At 41.4% G+C, this 27,660-nt stretch overlaps 1 long non-coding RNA gene and 1 pseudogene across 1 annotated transcript in view; one reads left to right on the top strand and one right to left on the bottom strand.

The window, feature by feature from the left end:
• LOC107518613 overlaps positions 1-27,660 on the bottom strand; it is a 61,533-nt gene that overhangs the window by 30,981 nt on the left and 2,892 nt on the right. The window lies entirely within an intron of this gene.
• Positions 15,395-15,518, top strand: LOC118601435 (annotated as a pseudogene).

Here is a 27,660-nt window from a genome sequence, read left to right as displayed (position 1 = left end):
CTGTAGAGAAATAGTGGTTCAAGGAATCTCTAGGAAGGATTTGAAAAACAAAACCTACTTTCTTTCTGCCTGTATGCCTCAGCAATAGAGAGTTGTCATTGTCCTATCTGCCCGGCATCCGGACTCCCTCCTTACAGCGGCCCGAATTACTTTCAGAGCTCTCTTAAATATGTCCAAAGATACAACAAATCAGTTCCATGATCTTCCTTTCAAAATCCAAAGGCTCTGTTCATCATATTCTTCAAGTCCAAACCCTGGTAGCACACAAGAAGTCCTAAGGCTTATGCTTAGCTAATAAGTCTCTGTCTGTCTGTCTCTGTCTGTCTGTCCATCTCTGTGTGTGTCTCTCTCTCTCTCACACGTATACACACACATGTGCACACATGCCTTTGAATTTGGACTGTAGTGTTACAAGAATGAGATAAGGATTGGAGTCATTTAGTCAATCAATGATCTGCCAAAGCCTTTGAGCTCTTCCTGCCATTGACATCTTTGAAGACATCTGTTTCTGCCTCTTCCCCTCTTGGTTTCTTAAGTCTCCTCTTCAGTTATGTGAATTTCCTTCCCATACATTCTCTTTCTGCCTAAACTACCTAGTTATTTTCTGTTGTTTGCTAAAAAAACCACCCTAATGTGATTCAGCTTATGACACAATATGAACAAGCAATGTCATAGTAAGTGATGTTAGCAACAGTGGTCAAACACGTTTAGCTCCACCGGCTGGAATTGTGCTATCAGGCAGACAGGAAGAGTATCTTCATGCCACCGCTGTTCAGGAGCACAAAAGAAATGATCAAATGCAGCAGAACTGAACACTACTCTACTTTGATTTTTTTCAAACTTGGAAAAAAAAAATCAGGTTCTGCATAAATAGCTCTTTCAGAAACAGAGGGAACGTCTTGATACAGCTGGTAATTCCCTTCGGCCAGTCTCAACAGAGCAGAGAGGCTGCACTCATTTGGTAAAATTGTTTCTACTTTCCCATATTTTCTGTTACTTCTTTAAATTTTAAAATTAATTATGAGACATTCCAACATAAAAAAAATAATGTAATAAAATCCACGTACCAATGCACCGCATAGGATTAGGCTCAGGAGCTTGTAACAGAAAAATTAAAATAAAAGTGGGTTTAGAAAGTTTGTTTTTCTGCCATAATGAGAAGTTGTCCAAAGCTGATATGGTGTCTTAGAGATGTCCGCAAGGAGCAGACTTCTGTCTTGCTTCTTCCCTACCTTTAGCACCCTCACTACCTGAAGCTTCCATCTTCACGACCTGGAGATGGCTGCTGCCATCGTCACCATTTTTAATTCAGGCAGGAAAAAGACAGAAAAGGGACTGCTCCATACACGGAACTTTGTTGTCTTTGTTTTACTGCCCTTCTCTGGGACTTTTGCCTATCTCTCTTTGGCTAGAGCTATATAATATGGCCATTCTGGGATAAAAGGGACTTTGGAAAAATGACATAACCAACTTCATTGAAATTGAGGTTCCATTAATAAGAAAGAAAAAGAATTAATATTGGGTAAGTAATCCACCAATATCTGCTGCACCTACTCCCGGGATCTAATGGACGTTAATATTTTGCAAATTTGCTTCAGATCTTTTGTTTTCTTTTAAAGTTATAAAACATTACGAATAAAACTAAAGTTCCACCTCCACCTCTTCACCTCCCTTCTACCCTAGCAGTAACCACTGTCCCTAAGTTGGTTCGTGTAACGCCCAGATAGATTTTTATACTTCTACCACATATAGAGCTTTGGTTTCTGATAACGTTGGGCTAGAGAATTCAAGCCCTTCCTAGTGATAAATCTGAATGCTATCTAAAATGTGTGTGTGTGTGTGTGTATTTCCTAAACTACATTTTAAAATCTAGTAGAAGTGCTATAGAAATGACAAAATCAAAAAGAACTATCAGGCCAGAATTTATGGAAACAGAGGACTAGGGAGGTAAGCTGACAACCAGCTGCCCTTGGCACTGAGGCAACCCCTGCAGTCGTGCCCTGCGGAGGGTTCAGGGCAGATCTACCTCTGGTTTACCTTCCTTCAAGGGTGTGGTCCAGCTTCATATGCAAGAGAGTTTCCTATTAGATTCCCAGTCTCAGAACGAGCCCTGGGCCATTACTTCCTTCTTTCTCATTCTAGGAGGTTATTAAAACTGAAGTCTAAGTTTGCCAAAATCAACAAAAGCCCGGGGGCAAAAGCAGTTTCAAAATGCAGGTGTCCTACTTGCACAGATGGGCTGCCCGTGAAGGAAATGACAAATTAACACCAGAAAAGCTAATAATACTCACAATTTCTCAAGCATGTTTTTCCTAACCTTATGAGTTCCTTTCTTCTCCATTCTTTGGATTTACTATCTGCTTTGTCTACTTTATTTTCTTAGCTAATAGATTTTTCTTTATTAGTATAGTTATTTAAAGTAATTAATTTCTTCTCTATAAATACTGGTTTATCTACATCCCAAAAGTTTTGAAATATTGTGTTTTATTGTGATGTATTTCTAAAACATTTCTAGTTTTTTTGACCTTTAAATTACATATAAATGTATATGTTCTTCTAAGTGTATATATGAAATATATGATACTTTCAGAAAAGTGGATAATCATAAAAAATAAATGCATAAATGTTCATAGAATGAACATATGCATATAAACACCATCCAAATCAAGAAATGAAGCAAAGATCTTACCTTCTTTGTCTTTTAATTGAATTGTTTAGTCCCTTTACATTTAAAGTAATTTCTTCTAAAGTATCAATTTTCTTTTAAGCATACTTATAATCTTTTCTTTTAGATTGTTTTATTATCAGAAATTATTGTAATTCTAAGCCTGATAATTGTTATGTTTGACAACACTTTCCATGGATTACTTCTTTTGTGAGTTTTAAATTTTTAGATAGTGAATTCATATTCAGTATGCTTTTTCTATGAGAATGCCGTGCAAACTAAGTTGAGGAAATATTCTTTCACAATGCTTTTGTGCTTACTCCTACTAGGTAATATAGGTAATACAAATTTGGTAATATAAATTTGAACCCTTAATAAAGTATAGACTAGGGATTTCGATTTCCAAGTTGTATTAGTCTGGGTTTAGTCAGGAGAGAGAAACCACACAATAATTTAAATAGGTTAGTTTAAGGAATAACTAAGCTATAATAAGAGAGTGACTAAAAAAGATATAAAAAAAAATACTGAAAGGAAGGATAAGCTTGGCACGGGGGCCCTCCCCTAAGATGAGGTTTAGACCTTGTTAGTGAAGATATAGTTAAGTTCACAGGAAGGCAGAGGAGCTTACTGCGGAGGCTCTGGAGATCTGTAGTGTTGGACAGGCAGGAAACAGTTCTCTGGGGTACAAGCTGTCATGTGGGTGCACACAGGGACTTGGAATGCCATTATGGGCATGAACAAATGGGATCTGTGTCAGGAGGACCATGAAAAGGTGGTTCCCAGCCCTGGGCTGGGGCACTGAGGTCATTGAGGGATTGTGAAGAACTGGATGTCCCCACAGAAACACACTGCTGGCCAAACATGCAGCAAGAGCAAGGAAAAGCCAAACCCAGCACACAGGAACCAGGAGGAGGAGCCCCTTCCTCTTGCGGTGTCCCTCTAACGCCCTCTGCTGACAAAACATTGTATCATGCTTACTGTAAAGGAGAAATGCTTGAAGGGTCCAACCCATCATCAAAGACCAGGTACTAAAAGGTGAACTTATCACTAAGAGGCAATAAATTAATAAATACTCCATAAGAATTGACATTTTTCCTTACCCAGAATGTGGGTGAAGACACACTTCCCTGATCTGTGCACTCATGAAGACATTATTTTTAGTCTACCTTTCTCTGAAAGTGCTGCCCTTTGAGAGTCCTGGCTTCCTGCAGGGCCCCCTTCCCACTCCCCACCTCAGGTGACTCAAGGCTCTTTTCCTGTTCCCACACATCACTGAAACCCAAACTCCTTGGAACCTGATATCAATTTTACCTCATTTAATTAAGTTGCTTGCTCAGTCAGTCCATCACTTACTACTTTCATTATAACTGCTTAGAATTTTCATTTCTGATCATGAACTCAGTTGTGCAGTAAAAACAAAGAGGAGTACATAATACCTTAGAGGGCAGGTTGCAGTCTAAATGACGCAGCAGCTTAACAATATCTATTGTTCTCTTATCAGTTTTCTTTTACAACTTTCTGGGCTGGGTAACTTCATGAGGGAAGGTTTTAAACACAAGTAAAATAACCCTCATTACAAATTGCATGATTCTGTTTTAGTCTATCGGCAGACTGTGGCTGCTAATTTCAGGCGATTCATGAACTAGACTATCCCAGGTGTGGTGGAGTGGCTCGCACAGTGGTTGTCCTATGTGATTTTCATGTGTGCATTTTTAAAACACTCCAGAGATGGATTCATGCTAGCAAGAAGGGATTTTAATTTCCAGCTGAGGCCTCCACACATTTTGGTGGGTGTGTAATCAATTTCCATTTCATTAGTTATGTAAGATGTCACTTATCTCATTCTTAATAACTAGAACCACATTTCTGATTTATTTCAACAGAGAATTAACACAATGTATAAGCTGTGCTATAAATTGGCCTTTTTCTTAGTCAAATTTTGGAGATGGGTGTGTTACTTTACTGGAGAAACTAATTCTCTGTAAATTTAAGGAGATCCTCCTCTGAGCTCCTGATACATTTTTTTTCATAGATCTAGATTATAACTCCTACCGACCGTTTGTAATTTTTGCTTACTCGTCTGGTATTTCCTCCATATTAGGAGACCTTTGATCATGGGGTTTTGTTATCTGTCCCAGGGCCTAGCACAGCTCCAAAAAGGAAGTGATGATTAAACATTTATTGAATAAACACATTTTTGCCTGAGATCATAAAGCTAGGAGTAACTCAATGTGACTTATTTGAGGAACCATTATACTCAAGTAGTTTCATTGGCATAAAAAGCATGTGAGGGAATTGTAGCTGTGTAGAATCCGGATCTCGGGTAAACATTCAGGACTTTCTCTCTGAAGGGAGACATAATCAGACATATATTTTAGAAGGATCACTCTGTTGGTTTTAGATGGACCATGCCATTATATGAATGACTCTCATTAAATACTGATGGAATGAGAATGGGTGAAAGAATAAATTAGTGAGGTGCACCATGGCTTTCTACAAGCAAGCTTTTCTTTGGTTTTACTAAGAGAAAATGCTTGTTTGGAAGCTGTTATGGATTGAATTGTGTCTCACCCTCCCCACCCCGCAAAAATTCATATATTGAAGTCTTAATGCCCAGAGCCTCAGAATGTGACTGTATTTAGAGATAGAGCCTTTAATTAAGTTAAAATAAGGGCATTAGGGTAGGCCCTGATCCAATCTGACTCATGTCCTTCTAAAAAAAGATCAGCATGCACAGAGAGACCCCAGGGTACACACACACACACACACACACACACACACACACACACACAGAGAAACAACCATGTGAAGAGAGAACAAGAAGACAGCCATCTGCAAGTCAAGGAGAGAGGCCTCAGAGGAAACCAACTTTAGCGTCATTTTGATTTTGAACTTCCAATATCCAGAAGTATGAGAAAATAACTTTCGTTGTTTAACCCATTCAGTCTGTGATATTTTGTTATAGAAGCTCTAGCAGACTAATAGAAAAGACTTTACAGGCCGGCCCAGTGTGGCTGTCCCTATCTACTTTTGTATATATTAAAGTTGTTGTGTGGGTGGAAGTGAAGAGCTTTTCTCTTTCCACGGATTGGAGAATTTAAGAGAATTGGAAAAAAAATGCATTAGGAAGAATTCACATTAGGCATAAAAACATTTCCTCAAGTGTACGAGATGAAGTATTATAATGTCTGCCCAAAGACTTCTCAGATTTAAGAAAAAGATTGATCATATTTCAGTAGACCCTGCCCGAAAGTAGAGGAATCCATTAAGTGGCACTATGAAATACTTTTCAATTTTCTGAGACTTAATTCCGTAAGCTACTTCTTCATCATTTATTAAGCATGTAAATGTGCCAGGCCCTGAATTCCGCATTGCGACGAATAACCAGGCCCTGCCCTTTAGTTTAATTAGAGTAACTCAATTAATTAACTAAAATTAATTAGACACTGACCTTGCCCTCTGCTAGGCAATAGTTCAGTGAAGAAGACAAACATGAAAACAGATAGTTAATAACACAATGAGGATTGTCCTAGAGATATTACCTGGGTGTATACCTGGACTATAGGAGGTGACATTTAACAAGGTCTTGAAGTGCGTGTAGGAGCTCAACAGTTTGATTTAGGCGCTAGGGGACAGAAGAACATTTTAGATCATGGGAAGAACCCTTGTGCCAAGGCATAGAGGCATTAAAGCATGGCATATTTGGGAATTAGTGAGGACCGAACTGGGACAAAACACTTGAGAGAGCACAGAGCCATGGCAGATGAGACTGGAAAAGTAGGCTGCCACCAGGTGGTGGGGGGCCTGGCATTCTGTATTCTTGGGCTTGACACTGATTTTGTAGGCAACAGAAATGTAGTGGGTAATACAAGATCATTGTAGCCACTGTGGGGAGATCCAGCTCTCATTGGGTCATCTTCGCTACTCCGTTAGCCACTGCTAATATGACCACAGAAGACACTGGGTTCTGGCTGCATTACCTACTGCCTTGCCTCTCTGCTTTCTGAGTTTGTCTTTCCAGTTTTTCTATAAGTCCAGAGAGCTACCCAATATCCTTTCAATGATCCTACTTGAGGAGTCAGATCTGGTCTCTGTCTTGGGCATAAGAGCGTAATTAGAATGAAGACTACTGTAAACCTTTTTTGTTAAAATATCTTTCATACTTTTTAAAAGTGTCTGCTTTATTAAAGTATAACTGACAAATAAAATTGTAAAATATTTAAAGTGTATATCATAGTAATTTGATATACACATACATTGTGAAAGAATTTCCCCCATCTAGTTAATAAACACATCCATCTCCTCACATATTTGACTTTTTTTTTAAGTGAAAATGTTTAAGTTCTACTCTCTTAGCAAATTTCAATTATATAATACAATGTTATCCACAATAATCACCAAGTTTTACATTAGATCCTCTAGTGTATTAATACCTGAGTAGTTCAACAATAAAAAAGATCTTTAAGTATCATTGGGAAATTAATCATTTCAGCTAAATCATAATGCATGTAACAACAATAAAAAATGAAGATATTCTTGCGACCGAAGAGCATATAATTCCTAAAAATTCGGAAAGATTACACCATATTGTCCATCTGCCTCCTGTTGGCCTAGCCCCATGCATCACCCAATACTGATTTGCTCAAAGGTGCCACTCAGACTCGATGTGCCTTCCCTCCGTCTCGCACTTCCTAGCATTAATTTTCTCGCTCTCCCCAACCTACTGGCCTGGCTCTCCACTCCTCAGGAGAAATCCTTCTGGATGGTTTGTCCATTAGTCTCCTTAGGACAGAGCACCATCCTTCACCTGCAATCATCTGTATTCTTAACCACTTCCTTGTCTTCCCTCCTCATGCAGCTTAGAGCCCAAAGCTCGTTCTCTCAGACTTTCTTGCGTGTGAATCTCAACATCCTTGCTTCCTGTCCCCTTTGCCCTCCCCACTTGGTCAACACGTATGGCTGAATAAGTGCAGTGTTGCTTCTCGACATACCTCTAGGCGGCTGAGTGGGGCTGATAAAAAAGCAACGACTCAACCACCGATCCTTGCTCCTGTTACATGATCTCCAGCCTCACTCATGTCTTCATCATGGCTAGGACAAGCCTCATCTTTCCTGGTTAACTGTCTCCTCTTCGCAAACCCCATCGACACTCCTCCTCAATCAAAGACACCATCGCATCTCTTCCCTGCCCTTTATTCTCAGCAGCTGACTTCACCTTCCACTTAGGCAACAACTGACGTTTATGGAGTATCTACTCACAACCAGGCCCTGATCTCGGCTCTGAGGACGCCGTGATGAAAAAAATAAAGTCATGCTTACGTTCTAGTAGAAAGAGATCGACAAGAAACAAATGACCACATAGAATGCCATTGGCTGTGATAATATAAAGGAAACTTAAGCAGGAGTAATTACAGTTTAATTATGAGGTGAGGGAAGAGTGATGGGGTACTATTTTATTTAAGGGGAATTGGGAAGACTATTAGTACAGGGAACAAGTTATGCGTTAACCTGAGGGAAGGAAACACAAACAAGCAGGTGTGTGTGAAAGGCAGGGAGGAGGCGGGTGCTGGAGCAGAATGAGAGGGAGAGCAATGGGAGACAAGATCAAGCAGGCAGGAGGGAGTAATACCATAGGGTCTAGACAGCCATTGTGAAGATGTAACTTTTTCTCTGAGTGATGTGGGAGCTATTGGAGGGCTTTAGGCAGGGAAGTGACAAGATCTATTGTAGGTTTTACAAGGATCAGTTTGGTTGCTGAGTGGAGAAGTGCTGAGATAAGAGTAGAAGCAGGACTTTCAAAGTTGCCTGAATTATGGGTCCCTTTGGGGACAGGGGTGGGTACATTTTTGGTTGCACAAAGAAGAGTTGCCATGGCTTTAGGTGGAAGCACAGGGGCTGTGGGAGCCATGAGGGGAAATGAAGGGAAGCAGGTGGATACTAAGAAGCCTATGAAAATCTATTAGGGTAGATAATTCTTGCTTGTTTTGCTACCCAGCATTGAATTCTCTCCCTACTTGGGAGAGGAGAGTCCTTCGCTGTGTGAGTGTTGTTGAAATGTGGGGCTCAGACTGTCTTTAAAGAAGTTCCTGACAGCTAGAGAATGGGCTGGGGACCTAGGCTTAGCCAACTGTATGTCCATGCCCAGAACCTTCAATCTCGACAGAATGACATAGAAGACATTCTATCAGCTGAGAAATTCTTCATGGTGGCTGCAGCAAGTTGAGAATCCTACTGGTGGCAATGGTACCAAAGGCAGAATCGTAAGCAGCATGAATAACATAGGGTTATGTTTGGGTGGGGGGTGGGGGTGCGGGTCAGGGGATCTTGGCTGGGCTTTCTTCCTTTTGCCCTGTGCAGGCCTGGTTTTCCTGGCCTTCGAAGTCAGTTCTGTTGCTTGAGACCAAGAACCCTGAAGATCCAATGATGGCAGAAGACCTTTTCATCTGAGAATTTTGCAGAGTATTACTTTCTAAAGAAACTTTGTTCTAATTCGAGCAACCCTCACTCTAGGCACAGGGTGAGAAGAGGTCACAGAAGCTATTCCTTGTGAAGTTGTACTTAGGGGAGCGGGAGAGTGGGTGAGAACAAAGACAGGTGGATGCAAAGATGAAATGAAACAAACTAAAATGCTTCATGAGATCAATTTGAATATCTTAGAGTAAAATCGACACTTTTTGTGACTTTTCCTTTAAAAATTGTTTTAACATTCTTTTGAAGAGAGCTGCTAATTAAATTTTAATTCTGTTCTTGAGAGTACTTAGTTGGGTGTTCTGATTATGTAGAAATTGTTTCCTATGGACTAGGGGAAGTTGAGCACACTCTTTGTGGGTTTTGCATTTCAAAAGCTCTCCTTAATTGGAGAAGTCTAATTTTATTATCAATTAGAAACTTCAGTTCCAAATTATCAGCGTGGATAAAACAGTGGCCTGGAGTCAAGAGTTTTAGCTGAGAAAACTCAGTTCTCTCTGTTGAGGAAGGAATAGGGGAGGAATAATCTCAAAAGCTTCTTGCTGCCCTAAAATTTTAATTCTACCTTAAACTATTAAAAACTTATTAAGACATTTTAAACATGCAGAAAGGTGAAGAAAATTGAGTAACAGACACGAATGTATCTGTCATGTAGCTTTAACTGATCTTAACATTTTGCAATATTTACTTCAGCTATTTTTTTTTAGTTCTGTTTTAATTACCATGCAATAAAATTCAATAAAATTGGCTTTTTTTCTCCTTCTTTTGGTATCCAGTCCTATAAGATTTTTATTTGCTTTTTTTTTTATTGTAGTAAAAGATACATAATGAAATTTACTATTTTAACTTTTTTTTTTAAATGTATACAGTGACATTTAGGACATTTACATTTTTCTGCAACCATCACTACCATCCATCTCCAGAACTTTTTCATCTTCCCAAACTGAAATTTCCATTTTAGCCTCCATCCAGCCCCTGGCAATTAACCAGTCTTCTATCTTTGTAAGTTTTAGTCCTATAAATTGTAATTCATTGCAGATCGACATTATTGCCGCCACAATCAGGATACAGAAGGGTTCCATTGCCCCATAAAACTCCCGTATGGCTCCCTGACCTAAACTGTTCTCATCACTAGTTTTATCTTTTCATAAGTGTCATAAAAGGTATCATAAACTATGCGACCTTTAGACATTGGCTTCTTAGGCACAGTATAATGCCTTTGAGGTTTACCCAGGTTTGTTCCTCCTTATTATTACTTGTCTACCTGTCTCTAAAGGTAACTGCAGTCCTTAAGTCAGTGTGCTTGATTTTCATGACGATTTTTATAGTTTCGGTGTATATGTATTTAGCCACAAAACAATATATACTTTTTGTTCCTTATAGTTTAAAATTTAAATAAATGATATTATAACATGCCATGTCATGCTGCAAGTTACTTTTATAATTCACCACCACGGTTTTGAGGGTTATCCATGTTGGTGCCATGTTAATGCTGGGTTATTAAATTTCTCCATTATATAATATTCTGTTATATAAATATATCACATACCTATGAATTTGCTCATTTGCCTATGGGTGGACATTCCCCCGACTCCCTGTGTCTCTATCTCATGTTGTTAGGTCCCCTCCCCAGGACCTCCAGTCCCAAAGCATACCTTTCTGATGGTTAGAAATGCCCATTCTGAGGTCATGATGGGGAAACCCTAGGTCTCAGCTCCGAGCTGGCTGTTTGCTAGGTCGAGTGCCTGGACAGAGTTTGTATCTGTATTTCCCACCCCTACATAAGCCCAAAGTTTCCATGAGGCGTCAATCTTAGATGTCTATTAAGTTCTCCAAGGGAGACTTTTAGCAGAGAGGAGGATGAAGGAGAAAGAAAAAATTTAAAAATTAAATCAAAATATTTGGGGCAATGGTATTTTTCAGAGTTCCCAGTCAATCTTAAGATGCACCCCTGATTTCGAAACCCAAAATGAAATCTCTGGACAGTTTTTTCTAGCTTCCTTTCAGCAGCTGGGGGCTGCCTCCAGTCCCCAGTTCCCATTCCCAGCAGTAAGCATCACTCTGCATTCCCCTCGCCCTAACCTCACACCCCAACCTCTTTTAATCCCTGTGGCCTTGCTGGGGCCAACGAAGCCCCTTTGCCAGCTCTCAGAACCTGGCTGAGGAGGCTTTGGCCTCAGTCCTCCTTCCTGATGGGGGTTTCTTTTCTGCTTCTGGTACATAGGGATGTTTAGCTAGTTTCTGAGCCTTGCTATGGCTTATAAATCTTCTCGGTTTGTATTTTATTTAATATTTCTGCCTGTTGGAGCAAACATGTTGCCTCCGGCATGAACTCCTAAAAAAAGTTTCTATCTCAGACTCTTGCAAAGCACACCTTACCTGCTGAAGAGCTGCTATTGTGACTTTTTTGAAAACAAAATTATCACTTCTTCTGATTACAAAAGTAAATAATTCCTGTGATAATATGTTAAAATGTTATGGAAATGTATGCCCTAGAAAGCAAGTTTCCCCTAATCACTCCCCTGCAGGTGATCACTGCAAAGAATTTTGAGTATATTTTTCTGTATTGTTACTATATACATACTAATTCTTATTTTACTATCTTTTTAATTTTTAAAATTTCTTTTCCAGTTACAGTTAACATTCATTATTATATTCATTTCAGGTGTACAATATAGCAATTAGACATTTATATACCTTATGTGGTAATCTTCTGATAAGTCTAATACCCATCTGACACCATACATAATTATTTTGATATTATTTACTTTATACCCTATGCTATACTTTACATCCTTGTAAATACTTTTATAACTGACAATTTATACTTTTTAATTTAAAAAAAAAACAAAAATGAAACTGCATAGGTGATCTGTGGGGCCAATTAATTTTTACACTTAGTGTATCATGGGAAATTTTCTGTACTTGGATACCTACTTCATTATTTTTAACAGATACATATTACTCTTTATCTGGTTGCACTAGTGATGGCCATTTGGGATGTTTCTGCTTTGGCCATCGCAGACAACGCCAAAATCAACGTTCTCATATGTCCATCTTTGTGCATTTCTATGAGGTCAAAAACTCCTTTATCTCCGTGGAATCCCCATTCATACTAAAACCCTGAGGAAGTGCATTCCTGCTGGAAGGAAGAACAGCGAGGAGTGTGGAGGAGGTTGGTGGCCACCCTCACTGGCAGAAGGCACTGGTGCTCCCTTAAGAGGCTCAGCCCTATGAAAATCAATGTCCTGTGTCTCTAAACTCTCGATACTGTGCACAGTAAGACAGTCTCTTTGCTCCACTTTTCCCCTCAACTGCTCAGGTGCCAAACACCAGCCTTTAAAAGGTTAACTCGGAAAGGTTTAGTGTTGTGTTTTCCACAGTGCAAGGCTGTGACCTGTTAGAGGGTCACAAATGAGCAATTAAAAAAGCAAACAAACAGAACAGTATAGAAAATATTAGAATGGATCACACAAAGTAAGTATAAATAAAGTAAGTGTATTATTTTTGAAATTTTATTTCAGGTACATGTGTGTGATGTGTGCGTGCATGTGTTGGGTAGTGTCATAAGTCAGATTCCCTAGAAGTAGAGCTCAAGAAGGGGATGTGTGAGATCTCTTTAGAGGGTGCTCTCAGGAAAAAAAGGCAGTGAAAGGAGGTGGGTGGAACAGGGGAGGAACCGAGCAGGGGTGTACTCTGAACCTTGATCCCATAAGGAGCTCTGAAGCTTGAATTGTACCAAAGCTGGTGCTGCCTGAGACAAGGGAGTAACTTTATGAACCCTGCTGTCAGTCAACAGGGTTCATTGGCTGCAGGCCGCTCTGAAGAAGAGAGGTGCATAACCTTCTGAAAAGGCAATTCCTGCTCAGCCAAGGGCAATTTCTGAAGAAGACAGCTGCCAATTTCAGCAGCTGGGGAGGGTGCACCAGTCTGCATGGGGGTTACCGACAGTGTCCATTACAGGCAGTGATATAAAACACACTTAGTGTGGGGCTCTGTAAAAAACAAAAACAAATACGAACACAAACAAACAAATAATATTTGAGAAACACTGGTTTAGAAGAATTTAGTTCATCAGCCTATAGGGGAAAAAAATTAAGGCTTTGTCATCACCTCTTCTTATTTCATTAGACAAATTACCACATACAATAGGAATTTTATCCCTATCAGAGAAAAAGAGTCACCACTGAAAAGAAATAAAATTCAGAGGGTGTTCCTAATGCTTTGAGCTTAAGCCTTAAGGCCCCAGAAGCTGTCTAAGGAGGCTTAGAGCTTTGTTTCCTGGCTTGGAGCATACCACCCTGGACATGTGGGGGAGGGGGGTGTCAGGAGAGGGGTGGGCTGTGCTTTCTGGCTTGGAGCATACCACCCTGGGAATGGGCTGTTAGGGAGTCCTTGAAACCACGAGATAAGTATGACACATGTTCCTGAAGCATGAATTAATTTAAGCTCAGTTAAATATTTTAAAACTTTTTTTTATGACCATGGATATAATATGGAACAAAATATAAAATTCACATTAGCTTTTAAGATGAAGAATAAAATTACAAAGAGATTTCATTTGGAATCACTACTTTGGACTATGCTCCCAGATTCCCAGAGGTTCTTATCCATTCGCTTCTGCAGTTAGACCCTCAAGGAGAAAATTGTGAAAAATAGTAGTTAGAGTAATTATTCTTCCCTTTTCAGGAGATTCCAATTAACATAGAAAGCTGAGTTCCTGAGTCCTCTCATAACCAAGCAGTTTCCTGGGAGCTGACATTCATTCAACCAACAGTCTTAGTCACCAACCCTAAACTACCAGAATCAGTAGTCAGTCAACAGGTTGTTATTAAGCATCAACTATATGCCAGTATTAGGGGCAGTAAAATGCTGAACGAGACAGACTATCCTGTCCTGATGGGCCATTCTGATGAGAAGATTCAGACAAAACCAAATAAATAATGCAGAAATCATTATAACATCTCACCACATCTTTCTGGCTTTCTGCTTTCACGCACATATTAGGAGTGCAGTGGTAGGGGTCCCTTGTGAGTGGGTGGGGACGTCAATTAGTTCTGGCCAATGAGTCATAGCTGGAAGTAATGTGTATCCCTTCTGGGCTGAGCAGTTAAGTGAGGTCCCCTGGAGCTCTCTTTGCCCTCTGGCATGATGACCTGTGAAGTACTCCACATGGTGGCTGCTCATCAGCCTGGTCCCTGAGCTGAGACTCCTAGACGACACAACAGACATGTGGAGTGAGAAAGCAGTAGACCTTGATTGTTTTAAGCTCCTGAGATTTACGGGGGTTTATTACTGCACCATTGTCTAGACTATCCTCACAGATAGAAAACCATAAAATGAAACACTATATTATAAACTGTACTAACCTCTGTGAATAAAACAAACAAGTTGTGAAGAGAACGTGACAGAGAATGGTCTACATGGTCAGGAAATGTTTCAGAGAAGATATGAAATTTAAGCTGAGACCTAATAGATTAAGGTAATGCATATTTCCATAATTGTCTTGCTTTATTGCTAAAGGGAGCAAAGTAACCCTAGAAGCATAAAGCCAGAACAGGCAAAAAAGTGGGATATTGACCTGCCCAAGGTCCCATAGCTAATTTGTGGCAGGGCTGGTGAGATAACGTCATCATGTGGACTTGGGCCCAGGCCTCCTACAGTAGGGCTAAGACTAAGGTAAGGCAAGTGATGTGTTTAGGGTGAACCTTGAAGGAGCCCACTCTCTGAGCCTACTGTTAGAGAGGAAAGTTTTCTTCTCTACCATACTAGGTTCTTCTGTCTGGTCTAAGAATTAAATCAGCATGAGGCAGATTAACAGGAGAAAACCGAATTTAATTTCATATATACAAGGGCTCTATAAGAAAATGAGACCCACAGACAGTCAAGTGACTGAGGCTTATATAACTTCCTGAGCAAAGGAGAAGAAAGTAGGGGTCTGGGACTTGAGAGGGACGGATACAGTTCATAGGGAAATGGGAAGAGCAAAGGTTTGCCATGCCATACAGTGACAAAGGGACACAGAGGAATGTGTACAGGTCTTGCTAACTTTCCTCTAGTCTACCACATCTGATTCACACTCTATTGTTCTCTGGGGACAGCTCTCTTCCTGGAATAGGCCCCCTATCTAACTTCTTTTAGGCAGTTACGGAAGAGGTTAAAAACACACACACACACACACACACACACACACACAAAACAAAAAACAAAAAAACCCCAACAACTTCCTGAATCTTTTGTTTCTTAAAAATCATCAGCCTGGTCTATGGCCATGCCACCCTGAAACATGCCTGATCAATCTCATCTAATCTTGGAAGCTAAGCAGGGTTGGGTCTGGTTAGTACTTGGATGGGAGACCACCTAGGAAGACCAGGTGCTGTAGGCATTTAAAAAATAATAACAATAATTCACATGCCGAGGAGGCACATTTTGGGGTGGTAGATTTTGCTTCTCTGAGAGGGAGTGCCCCACCTAAAGGCCATGTCCTTCAGGGCTTAACTTTTAAAGAGGCACTCCCTCCCAGGGTCACATAAGTGCAGGACGACACCTGGAGGTGAGCACCTCCTTAAGTATTGCACCCTGAGCACTTCCCTACATCATTATTTCAAGTAACAATAACATATAAGCACATAACATTCTGGTGACTGTGGCTGTGTTCTTTGCATTCTGGGTGTGTCTGCTGATCAAATCTGAAATAGCACTACACTCACTGGGACCACATAACAGAGAGCAGAGCACTCAGGCTGCCCCAGACTGGCTTTTTTTCCAGGGTTTGGTGAGTAACCAAAGAAAACAAGCAAGTGAGATTTGGGGATTTTTAGAAAGGGCTGCAGGCTGGCTTTGCGTTTAGTGCAAAAAAAGGGCTTTCTTCTGCCCTGAAAAGGATAACTTCAACTGCAGAGAAAGGATTTAATAAAATGCATTGTTGGTAAGATGTCAATGACCAGTAGCACCCTCTTTTCCTGAAAGTCAGTTTGGGGATGGAGAATAGGGAAGAGAAGCTAACAGCTAATAGCTCCTATGGGTAGGAGGGCCGCCCTTCAGTATTATGGGGTCGGTTTGATCAGAGGAAGGAACTATCTCTCAGAGGTTAAGGCATTTGCCAGTTTGACCACAAGTCTGTTTAAGTCTTAACCACTGGAGGACAAGGGGTACAGAGAGGGTAAATGTGGTGTCCAGAAGTACTCCCTGGAGGAAAAGATGGATAACAGAAAAGAGACAAAGCCACTTACTTTACAAGGTAGGCTTAACCCAGGGCACCCCTAATTTTGTGTAAAATTTCACAAACTTAACACCTCCTGGTTCATTATTATTAGGCATTTTCTAACTAGATTGTTGAACAAGTGGTGTATATTCAATAAAACCCCAAATTTGTACTGACCTTCAGGGACATGGCAAGTCTCCATTATGCCATGTATATATTTTTTTCAGTTTTGCCAAGGTATAATTACAGCTCGTGAAATTCACTTGTTGTTAGAGTAGAATTGGTGGTTTTTAGGAAATTTATACAACTTTGAAGCTATCATTTTCATCACCCCACAATGTCCCTGTAGTGCCTATTTACAGTCATTCCTCTCTCCTGTACCTAGCTCCAGGTAATCATTGCCTCCTTTCTGTATTTCTCATTTTACCTTTACTGTAGATTTCGTATAAATGGAATCACAGAGCATGTAGCCTTTTGTTTTGGTTTGCTCACATAGCATGTTTTTGAGATTCAACCATGTCATTGTTTGTATCAGTATGATTCTTTTATATTGCTGAATTCCTACTCCACTGTATGTATATGCCACATTTTGTTTATTCACTCACCGGTTTATGGACACCTGTATTGTTCCCAGTATTGTGATATTGTGAATAATACTGCTATGAACATTCACGTACAACTCTTTGTGTAGATGTATATTTTCATTTCTCTTGGGTATATACATAGAGGTGTAATTGCTGGGTTGTATGACAGGTGTATGTTTATCTTTTAAAGAACTGTCAATATTTATTTCCAAAGGGGCTGTGACCATTTTATACTCCCACCGGCCGTGTATGAATGTTCCAATTTCTCCGTGTCCTTGCAAGCCCTTGGTATCACCAGACTTCTTGTTTAGAGCCATTTCAGTGGAGGTGTGGTAATACTTATTGTGGTTTTAATTTGTAATTCCCTAATGTCTAATGATGAACATCTTTTCATGTGCTTATTAGCCATTCATGTATCTTCTTTGGTAAAACAGTTATTCAGATATTATCTTATTATTGAATTTTGAGTTCTCTACATATTTTGGATACAATCTTTATCAGTTATAGAATTTATAAATATTTTCTCTCAGCCTTTGGTTTTTATTTTAATTTTCTGAATAGTGTCTTTTAAAAACCAAAAGTTTATTTTTTTACTTTGAAGAAGTCTAATTTATAAATATTTTTCTTTTATGAATCACGTTTTTGGTGTCATATTTAAGAAGTCTTTGTACAATAAGATCATAAAGATTTTTTTCTGTTTTCTTCTTGAAGTTTTATAACTAGCTCTTACATTTAGTTCTATGTTATATCTTGAGTTAATTTTGAACAGCCACATTTTTTTGAACCCTCTTCTTGACACAGGAGGCAACCAAAGCAAAGGGCTTTAGTTCAAGTTCTAAAGCAAACTGGCGATAGAGCTGAGACAGATTGTCTTTGTCCCTTCCAGACAAAGCGTTGGCTCTGATGGAGCTTGTCTGAGTTCACACTTTTCAGCTTTAAGGCTGCATGATTGTTGCCTCTCACCTCTCTTGTTCAAAAGCCCTTTCGAATGTCAGAGCCAGGTGTTTTTCAATCAGCTCAAGTCCACGGTGTCTGTTCCTGGACTCAGTTGAAGCACAGTTGTTTAACATCATTGTTTATACACTTGGAGCCAGCTGAGCCCATCCCATCCACATTTCTTTCGCTAAATAGCTTCGGCTTCTTTTACTCCCAGGGGCTATGTCTGTCCCTTCCAGCCTTCGCACTGTTTTCCTACACTAACGTCCTCTATGCAGCACTTGCCACTTGGTTCAAGGTTCTGTATTGAACATTACAGCTTCGAAAGCAAGGGCAGGCTGGGAACATGTAGTTGGGTGGATTTCCCAGAGGATGCTGCAGGGAAAACAGCTGCTAACTTCCATTCCAATTTGTCAAGCGAGACATCTGGACTTGTTAGACCTCTCAATTTCCTGAAATTTTCTGGGCAGAGGGAAGGCCAGGACAGAAGGACCTGTGAGGTAAGGATGGGCCAAGAGAACCCAAGAATTAAACTTGCTGTTAAAACACTTACAGAGCTGACTGTTTATCTTTTTATAGTTTTGGTCCAACTGTAATACCCGTTTTTTTTTGTTGTTGTTGTTGTTTGGTTGGTTGGTTTTTTTGCACCTGGTTCTATGAGATCACATCAGTAGTTATCTGCCTCTTGACGATGCAGATTTTTAAATTCTATTCAAGTAGTAGTTTGACAGCCGTGAGCTGGGAGCATCATAGATATCCATTCTACAAGAGTGGAAAAAGGATATTTGGTGGAGGCATGCTACAGAATGTTCTGTGGCAGATAGGTGCATCTAACCAGGTAGGCATACACATGAGAGAATGGAAAGACCTTAAATATACAGAGTTGAGTACAAAAAAAAAAAAAGAGAATAAGATCTAGAGCATAACATGAATAACATTGATAAAAAATGCATACACCCACAAAACAACAATTCATATTTTACTAGTATATAAACTTGTATCGGGCCGTATATCAAACCACATAAAAGTAGATGTCTAGTGTGAGGGGGGAAATTAAAGTTGGGGTCTGTATTATTTTCCTGTGGCTGCTGTAACAAATTAACACAAACTGGACAGTTTAGCACAATATAAACTTATCATGTATTCTCTCGCGGTTCTGGAGGCCAGAAGTCCAAAACTGGTATCACTGTGCTGAAATCAACACCTTGATTTGGTTTGAAGAATTGAAACTAATTGTTGAATGGTGTCTTTCCAAAAGATATATTTCAGCCCCTCGCCCTCAGTACCTATGAATATGAACTTATTTGAAAATGGGTCTTTGCATATGTAATTAAATTAAGGATCCTAAGATGAGATCATCTTGGATTTAGGGTGGGCCCTAAATCCAATGACTGGTGTCCTTGTAAGAGATAGAACAGGGCAATTTGAGACACATAGACACAGAAGAAAAGGCCATGCAGAGATGAAGGCTGAGATTGGAAGACAGCCACAAAGCCAAGGAATGGCAGGATTGCCGACAGCCACCAGAAACTGGGAGAGGCATGGAATGCATTCTCCCTCAGAGCCTCCAGAAGAACCAACCCTGCCAGCACCTTGATTTTGAACTTCTGGCCTCCAAGACTGTGAGATAATAAATTTGCTGAAGACATTTGCTTTATGGTAAATTGCTATGGGAGCCCTAGGAAACAAATACAATAATCTTTAGCTAATTTTTCATTCCAAGTAACAAACTCTCAGGCCTATTAAGTTCATTTTACTCAGAGAGGCCCTTTGTTCACTGTTAGAGTTGCCTTTGTGACATTTGGAATGTTTAGAGGCCGTGTCTACACAGGAAAAATAAGTGGAAATTTGAGATACTCCTTTGGTTTCTACAGGAAAGACAACCTAACATTTACTGAGCTAGACTCTGTGTTAACTGTTTTACAGTCATTATTTTATATAATCCTCACAATATCTCTATAAAGGTGGGAATGTGATCATCTCTTTTTGTAGGCTCGAAAATTGCAGCAAAGAGAAGTTACGATTTGAACCTAGGTCTTTCAAAACACTAAGAATTTATGCCTGAAGATCCTGATTGGAAGTGAAATAATTGTTCAAATTGCTCCTTTCCATTGTCTATGTAGAAAAAGCTATAAAGCTCAAGGTTTCCTTTAGCCAGCTCATACAAATATATAGATACAATTGACATATAACATTGTGTAGTTTTAGGTGTACAATATAATGATTTCATATTTATATGTATTGTGAAAGGATCACCTCAACAAACCTAGTTAGCATGTATCATCACACATAGTTATACATTTTATTTTTCTTGTGATGAGGACTTTTAAGGTTTACTCTCTTAACAACGTTCAAACATGCGATACGGTGTTATTAACTTAGTCACCATGCTGTATGTTATTTCACAACTGGGGGTTTGTACCTTTGACTCCCTTCACCCATTTCGCCAACGCCCCCCCGCCTCTGGCACTCACCTGTATCTATGAGCTTGTTTTTATGTTTGTTTTGTTTAGTTTAAATTCCACATGTAAGCAAGACCATATGATATACCCAACTCTTAAAATTAAAAAGATGAATTGAATAAATCTAGAACATTCCTTCGCGTTCCTATCACAGCCAAAAGCTTTCTTCTAACAGAAGCTGCTAGAGTCAAATCATTAAAAAATGTTACGAGCGGCTCCATAGATATCACTGATACTCATTTGATTAAGAAAATATTATCTTTCCCCACAGCTGGGCTTTCGTTGGAGATGGGGTAAGATAACTAAATTGGTAGGTCAAAGGCTCAGAGAATTCATTAACAAGATAAATAGGAAAAAATGGAATTTTGAGAGACTCTTCAGGACTTAACTAGGGTTGGCAGGAAAATCATTCTTTCTGGTGTCTCCATACATTCTTGTTCCATTCAGAAAATGAAGACAACTTCATAAGCCTGCTGGGTAGTGGGTCACTCAGTGGATACCTCGAGCATCTTCCCTTTCACTTTGTTGCCAGTCGGCTTAACAAAGTTAAAGCTGAAGCCAGCATGGCTATAACCTCAATCCCAGCCTCACTACTGAGTTACCCGTTTGAGTGTAAAATAAGCTCACGTTTCTTTTATCTCTCACTATTGAGATTTTGTCTCTTTTTCCTCCTTGGATGCCCCATTCTGGTGATAAGCCTCAGGGTTTACTCATTCTATGCTAATAATCCTGGTTACAATCCCTTTGTGGAGGAAAAAACAAAAATTCCGATCCTTCTGTCTTATCCTCTGCTGCCACATGCTGCTCTTGTCCCGGCCTGAGCCAATGGCTGCTCTAGAGCTGGCCTTGGCTAGTCTTTTTGCAGGAGGGTTGAGAACTCAGAAACTGTGGGCTGGGCCATGCCCCCCCCACCCCCATTTTTGATGTCATCACCTTCATGCAGTGCCATGTGTGGAGGGGAGCATGCTGATGGAAGGGGGTAGAAAAAGGTGCGGAGCTCTGGGGTACCCCTTGCTTAGGCCTGTCTTCGGAGGTCTGCGTCCCTTACCCGCTAGTCTCAGGATTGCTCCCGACAGCCCCACCCCTGTCTCCCTGGGCCCCTAGAAATTCTTCTTCCATAGCCAGGGACTGCCCTTTGGCTGGATTCTCGGGCCCCAGTACTTTTCTCAGGGTACTGTCTGGCTGGAATACTCCGAAGTATAAGATGTGTGCTGCCATTAGGGCAGTGGTAGGAAAGAAAATCGGATGGGCAGGGTGCAGCTAGACTGTGGTAAACCTGGGATGCCTGGCCAAGGGCCTGCGAGGGTTTTCAGCTGGGAGGGAATCCCCTTCCCGAAATCCTCACTGCTTCTAGCCTCTGCAGCCCGTGTCTCAAAGGTGTTAATTTTCCAGTACTTTCCTGGGTTACTGAGGCAGGAAAGTGGTGATAGGTAAGTTAACATGTCCGCCACTCCTGACTCCTCCTGGGGAGCCTTCATTTAGCTCTCTTCCCCCCAATCACTTGTCCTCTCTATTTCCGATTCTGTGGGTGAGCTGGAGACTTGGGACCTCTCAACCCTTTAATTATGTTCGAGACTCTTTCCCCATTTACCGAATCAGCCGCTGACTACATTTCCTCACCTCTCTTTCGTTCTTCCTTCAGCCGCTGTTCCAAGCAAGGCTGTGTGAGTTAGTTAAGAGTTTGGAAGGCATGCTACGTGAAGGATTTCCTTTCCTTTCAAGTTTCGTGAGGGTAGGGTGTGGAGCAAAATGAGCTCCAGACTGGGGGTCTGAACACCAATGTTTGGGGTTGGACTCTGCTGTCTGACGTTGGCACGTCCCCTCACCAAGACTCAGTTTTCTCATCTGTAAAATAAAGGGGTTAATCAAGGTAACTCCCAGAGGTACATCCAGCTCTAGCGTTTGACGACTCTGGGTTTTGTAACCCAACTTACTCATTTTTTATTATTTTCTGAATACTTGACCTTCCGGCTGCAGTTCTCTCTCCTCTGTACATTGGCAGTATGGAACGGTATTTTAATCACCTGGGCATTGACATATTTTAGGCCATTTTTTAGTACAGTGAATCTTCAGACTGATATAGAGGAGCACAATTCTGATATAAATTCCATTTTTTAATGAGGTTCTTCCCTCCCTCCCTCTTCTCTGTCTCTGTCACTCATGTTTCTGCTTACACCTTCCTCGGGCATGTTTGTTTGCTTGAAGCTCAAGGGATTCAGAAATGCAGCACTTCTGAGGTTCTGGATATCTGGAAATAGGCTGTCACTCCGCTTGCTGATTCAGAGGGCACGAATTCCTCTCTTCGCCACATCTCGACAACTTCATTTCCCATTTCTTGAGTCTGCAATCTCTTGGGAACTGGCTCTACCACTAACTTGACCTTTGGCAAGTTATCGGGCTTCACTGTGCCTCAGTCTCCTCACATGTAACATGGGGGTCAGAACAGCATCTACCTCATATAGAGACTCCTTGCTTCAGAGTCATCTGAAGTGCTCGTCCAAAATCCAGGTTTCTGGGCCCCAACTCAAACATACTGAATCAGCTTCTCTGGAGTTGGGTTCTTGAATGTGTATTTTTGACAGCTCTCCCACGGAACACTTTGGTCCGGTTCAGTCTGAGAACCCGTGCCTTAAATGTGTGATGTCTCCCAGCTCACATGACATTTCAACCTGCATCTAACTCACTGAAACATCACCTTTACTCTGAGAGAGAAACAGAGCGGCCTCCTTTTCCTCTTATACACAGGAAACTGCTGTCCAAGGTCACGCGGTGTCCCTAAATCCCAACGCCCAACATCCTTTCCATTTTCTCTCCTGCTGCTGAACCTTCCTGCAGGAAAGGGTGCCAGTATGTCACTGTCACAGACCTTGGCTAACTTCTTTTCATTGCTTTGTGTTCAGCGGGAGAGTTTTCTTGCTTCTGTTTGGCAGATAGCCATATCCCTCTTTGTAAATGTTTTTATCTGCTGCTGCTTTTATCTTATCAGACCCACAGCCTGTCTTCATCTTTCTGCTTCTAAAAATAATGGCCACTTTGCTATATGTCCTAAGCATCATCTCAGTCATGACCAAAAATAACAAATGCATTTGTTTTCAGTGTGGGAAGAAATCTAACAGCATTTGTTTAGATCGAGCAAGAACTCTGAGCTTTCACCTTCTGCTCCTGCCATGCCCTTTAAGGGACTTGGCTGTACACTTTGAGAGATAAAAAAGGACCCATATCCCTTGATATTTTAGGGAGGAACAATTTTAAATGCCCTAGTAAACTGAATAAATAAGATAAGGTGGAAGAAAGTGAGGTGCTGCAGTCTAGACAAGTTGGAGCCATCTCTTGGGGACACAGCTGCCCATACCTATTGAAAGATAGAAGATATGCCAAGGTTACAGTTACACTATCTGCTAACAGTTAGCAGCGGTCCTCAGCCTTTTGGGCACCAGGGACTGATGCTCCTGTGAAAATCTAGTGCCTGATGATCAGGGGTGAAGCCGAGGAGGTGATGCTGGTGCTGGGGAGCAGCCGCAAATGCAGATGAAGCTTTGCTCACTGGCCCGTCGCTCGCTTCGCGCTGTGCAGCCTGGTTCCTAACAGGCACAGACTAGTACCAGTCCATGGCCCGCGGGTTGGGGACTTATGTCTGACTAGCCCAGAAAGAAAGTGAATTAAATCTTCTGAGAGGAGAAACAATGTCTCCCGCCCCGAGTTCGGGAGACACCCAGAGCTGAGCTTGGTCCCCAGCAGCTCAGTCTCCCATTGCTTCATTAAGGCCTTCCTTCTGCTTGACCCTGCGCCTACTGATCTAGTTTCTAATCTTTTGTTTCATTTGTCTTGCACTTACATTTATTTTTGATTAGAGAATTCTAAAGTGAGGCATTTCTGGAAAAATTTGTAATCATCTAGCAGATATCCACATGTTTGCCGGGGTAGAAGCCTGTGGGTGATGAGGAGAGGGTCCAGGGTTACGAGAGAATGCTGGTACCTGTCCTACTTCTCCATGGGTAGATTGCTTCATTTCTATGGCCTTCATTTTTCTGATTGGTTAAAATGGGGTTAGACCGAAAGTGGGTTTTAAGATCTTTTTAAAGTAGTGGACTGCTATTCTGCTTTCAAATGAAAATTTATTTGGATCTCCAATATAAAAAGTAGTGAAAGCTCTGAAGAGGGGACAGCTCTCCAAATCCCACACTTTCAGCCTTCTCTGGCCATTACTGTCCCCAAAGCTTCACTAGAGGATGCTGGGGCTCTGCAAACACAGAGAGAGGTCCACAGGGCCTGGTCTCTGCCTTCGCATTTGGAACAGGCATGCACAATGCCTGGCCTTGGGAGTGAGCGACCACTTCCTTTTCCTCTCCCCCTCTAAAGTAAATTAAATGGAAATACTCTCCCCACCTTTAGGTAAAAACACCAGCAGGCCCATATATTCCGGCAGTTAACAACGGTCACTTTAAGTCACAAAACACAGCATCAATTCAATTGTGTCCACTCTAAGAGCTTATCAAAAACTCTTAGATTATGATGTATGCAAATCTTTGCTCCTCTGTCCTCTCATTCCAGCTTGCTAGCCAATTTGTGACCCCTCTGGGGTCAGAGAGGAGGGAGAAACGTGTAGCAAATGAGGCGCTGACCGGTGCCAGGGGCTGGCCTCGTGCTTTCTGGGTCAGTAGATATGAAACACGGCTTTTCCAGTGAGACACTTTCCAGGGCTCGTCCGAGATTCTTAGGGCTGGGACGATCCCGCAGATCCGGGATCAGGCAGTGCCTCTCCTTTCTGGTGGTGGCTGGTGATGCTTCCTCCCTAGGAGGTGAGTCCACTTCCCGCTTCTTGGTGCTGAGCTTGCTCTGCCCCTCCTGCTAGTTTTATTGGTCAGGGCCAAGGACGATCCCATTATCCCTCAACTCCAACTCTGGGAGTTGGAGCCACCTTGATCCTCTGCGGCAGCTTTCTGAGGCATAAGCTAGGGGGCAGCCCTCTCAACTGCAGGGAGCATATGTCAAAGCTCCTGGAGGGGGCCATGGTGGTCCATCCTTCATGAGACTCAAGGTAGAGGAGGATGTGGTCACGCGTGGCACAGCTGCATCTCTTGAGGAAATTGCTTGACAATTCTCTTTGTTTCACACTGTGACGACTCTTTGTCTTTGATCTGGCTCAGGGCCCAGGAGCACATCAGTCAGGGTTCAGTCAGGGAGGCAGGTTCCTTGTAAGCATTATGGTCTGAAGACTGTATTCCAGCAATGAAACAATCGTGTAAGGCACTGGGATAGTAAAGGTTTGAAGAGAGAAGTCGAGAGTCAGAGAAAGGTCACGAGCAGCTCTGGCGCAGGCGAATGCTCAGAGCTCTCAGGAACAACTGGAAGTTAGGCTCTTCCAGCTGTTGGAGTAGGACTGCAAAGGGGCAGGTACAAAAGTCTGTGGAAAGTTGTCTGCTCATCATGGCTGCTGCCTCGGAGTTCACAGCAAAGTGTCTGCTGCGGGCCTGGAGTTGCTGCTGGTCGGCCAGGCCAGCAACTGGGAAGGAGAGCTGGATGTGATACAGGGAAAAGCAAAAACAAACTGGAACCCCCTGGTACCTCTGCATTTGTCTCTCACTTCCCTTAACCCATAGCAACCACCTGAGGGTAAGGGCTTCAGCTTCATTTCTGCCTTCCAATCTCACACAAATTACTACTTGATAAACTTCTGTAAAAGTGATTCTGGGAAACGTAGTACCCAGTGTAAATAGGATGACACTAGAACAATCTAGCACAGATTGTTATAGGGCTCTCTCTCTCTCTCTCTTTAATCTATACTTGCTTTTTACTCACATCTGTTATATCTCGGTGACTAGTAGAAACTTCCCTTTTTAACATCCTATTACCCATTCTGTGATTCCTCCCTTCCATTTGGCACATTTAAGTGAGTCCCTCAAGGAGGCAAAAAGCACAAGCCAACCATGTACCATTTGCAACTTGCTCTTGAGGGAACCAGCAAACAGCTGTTCTCTGGCCTTGGGCTACTTTTGAAAATGCAGTCAGTGGCAGAAGAAGGTCATGTGGGCAGGAAGCATATTTGTGACATACTCAAGCTGGTGAGTGGGACTTTAGTCATCAGTTTCAGATGCTGGAAAAGAAAACTCACTGAAATAACTCATTCTCAGGGGTTGTTGATTATCTTTTCCAAGTTACACAATTTAAGACTAAATTTAAAGTTATTAGCGTGCACCACTAGCCCCGCATGGAGCTGGGTAGCAGCTGTCAGGGATGTTACAGTCAATTAATTGTCATGTTTTCCCATAGTTTGGTGGAAAGCAGTGGAGGGGGAAATTGCTTTTAAAAATGAGCAGGCTGGAGTAAGGAGCTGACCTCCCTCTGAGCTTTGTTGGAGTTTCTGCAGGTGTGGCTCACCCCAGCCCCACGCTGTAGAGGTGATGATTCATTCTAACCACTGCTCACCAACAGTCTATCAGCTTTTGATCTGGGGAGAGAGGCTATGAAAGATGTGGTGAGTGGCCTCTCTGGAAATCTGTCAGAAGAGAGGAGACAGAAGGAGTGAAAGGAGAACAAGATGCTCGGGAATCTACAGGATAGAGAAATGTACAACCTGGTGTGGGCAGGTGCAGAGAAAATGACATTTTCTTCTTGGGAATAGAAATGTAGTTCTCTTGGCACTAGATCCCCAAGAATGCTCACACACCCAAATATATCCTCTTTGTTGTGAAATCTGTGTCCTCCACACTCTCTTCATCCAGCTAAGGAAGGCAATATCATGTAATAAAAATAATAGTATCAATAATAATAGCCAATACATATTGAGCAGTTATTATTTACGGGACTGCTGCAAGTACTTTGCATATATATTAGCTCATTGATTTTTCATGACAAGCCTGTAGACTGGGTACCGTAATTGTCCATTATCAAGGAGCAGAAATGAGAAAGATGTCCAGGTGGCAGCAAAGGTGAGCTGGCTTATGCAGGGATTAAAAGCATTAACTGTGAATTCAGACCGTAAAATGCTAGATGTTTGGATTTAGACAAGTTGATCAACATAAATGAGTTTTAGTTTTTCATCTATAAAATGAGGATAATAATAGTTCCTATATCTTAAAATTGTCAGGATTAAATATTATCGTAGCATTTATATATCTAGCATATGATTAGAGCTCAATAAGTGATCTACTATTATCATTGCTTCCTAAGAACCCTTGTCTTTTTCACCCCCGTGAACAACCCAAACCATTTCCTCCTCACAAACCCATACCATGTGTGTGCATGTGTGTGCATGTGTGGTGCGTGTGTGTGCATGTGTGGTGCGTGTGTGTGCGTGTGTGGCGCGTGTGTGTACACTCTTGTAACTGGGGTGGAAGGGGG

Source organism: Rousettus aegyptiacus, unplaced genomic scaffold, assembly GCF_014176215.1.
Source record: "Rousettus aegyptiacus isolate mRouAeg1 unplaced genomic scaffold, mRouAeg1.p scaffold_m13_p_3, whole genome shotgun sequence".
In the NCBI taxonomy this organism is placed as follows: domain Eukaryota; kingdom Metazoa; phylum Chordata; class Mammalia; order Chiroptera; family Pteropodidae; genus Rousettus; species Rousettus aegyptiacus.
Note: the sequence above shows the minus strand (reverse complement) of the source record. Positions and strands in the feature narration are given on the sequence as shown.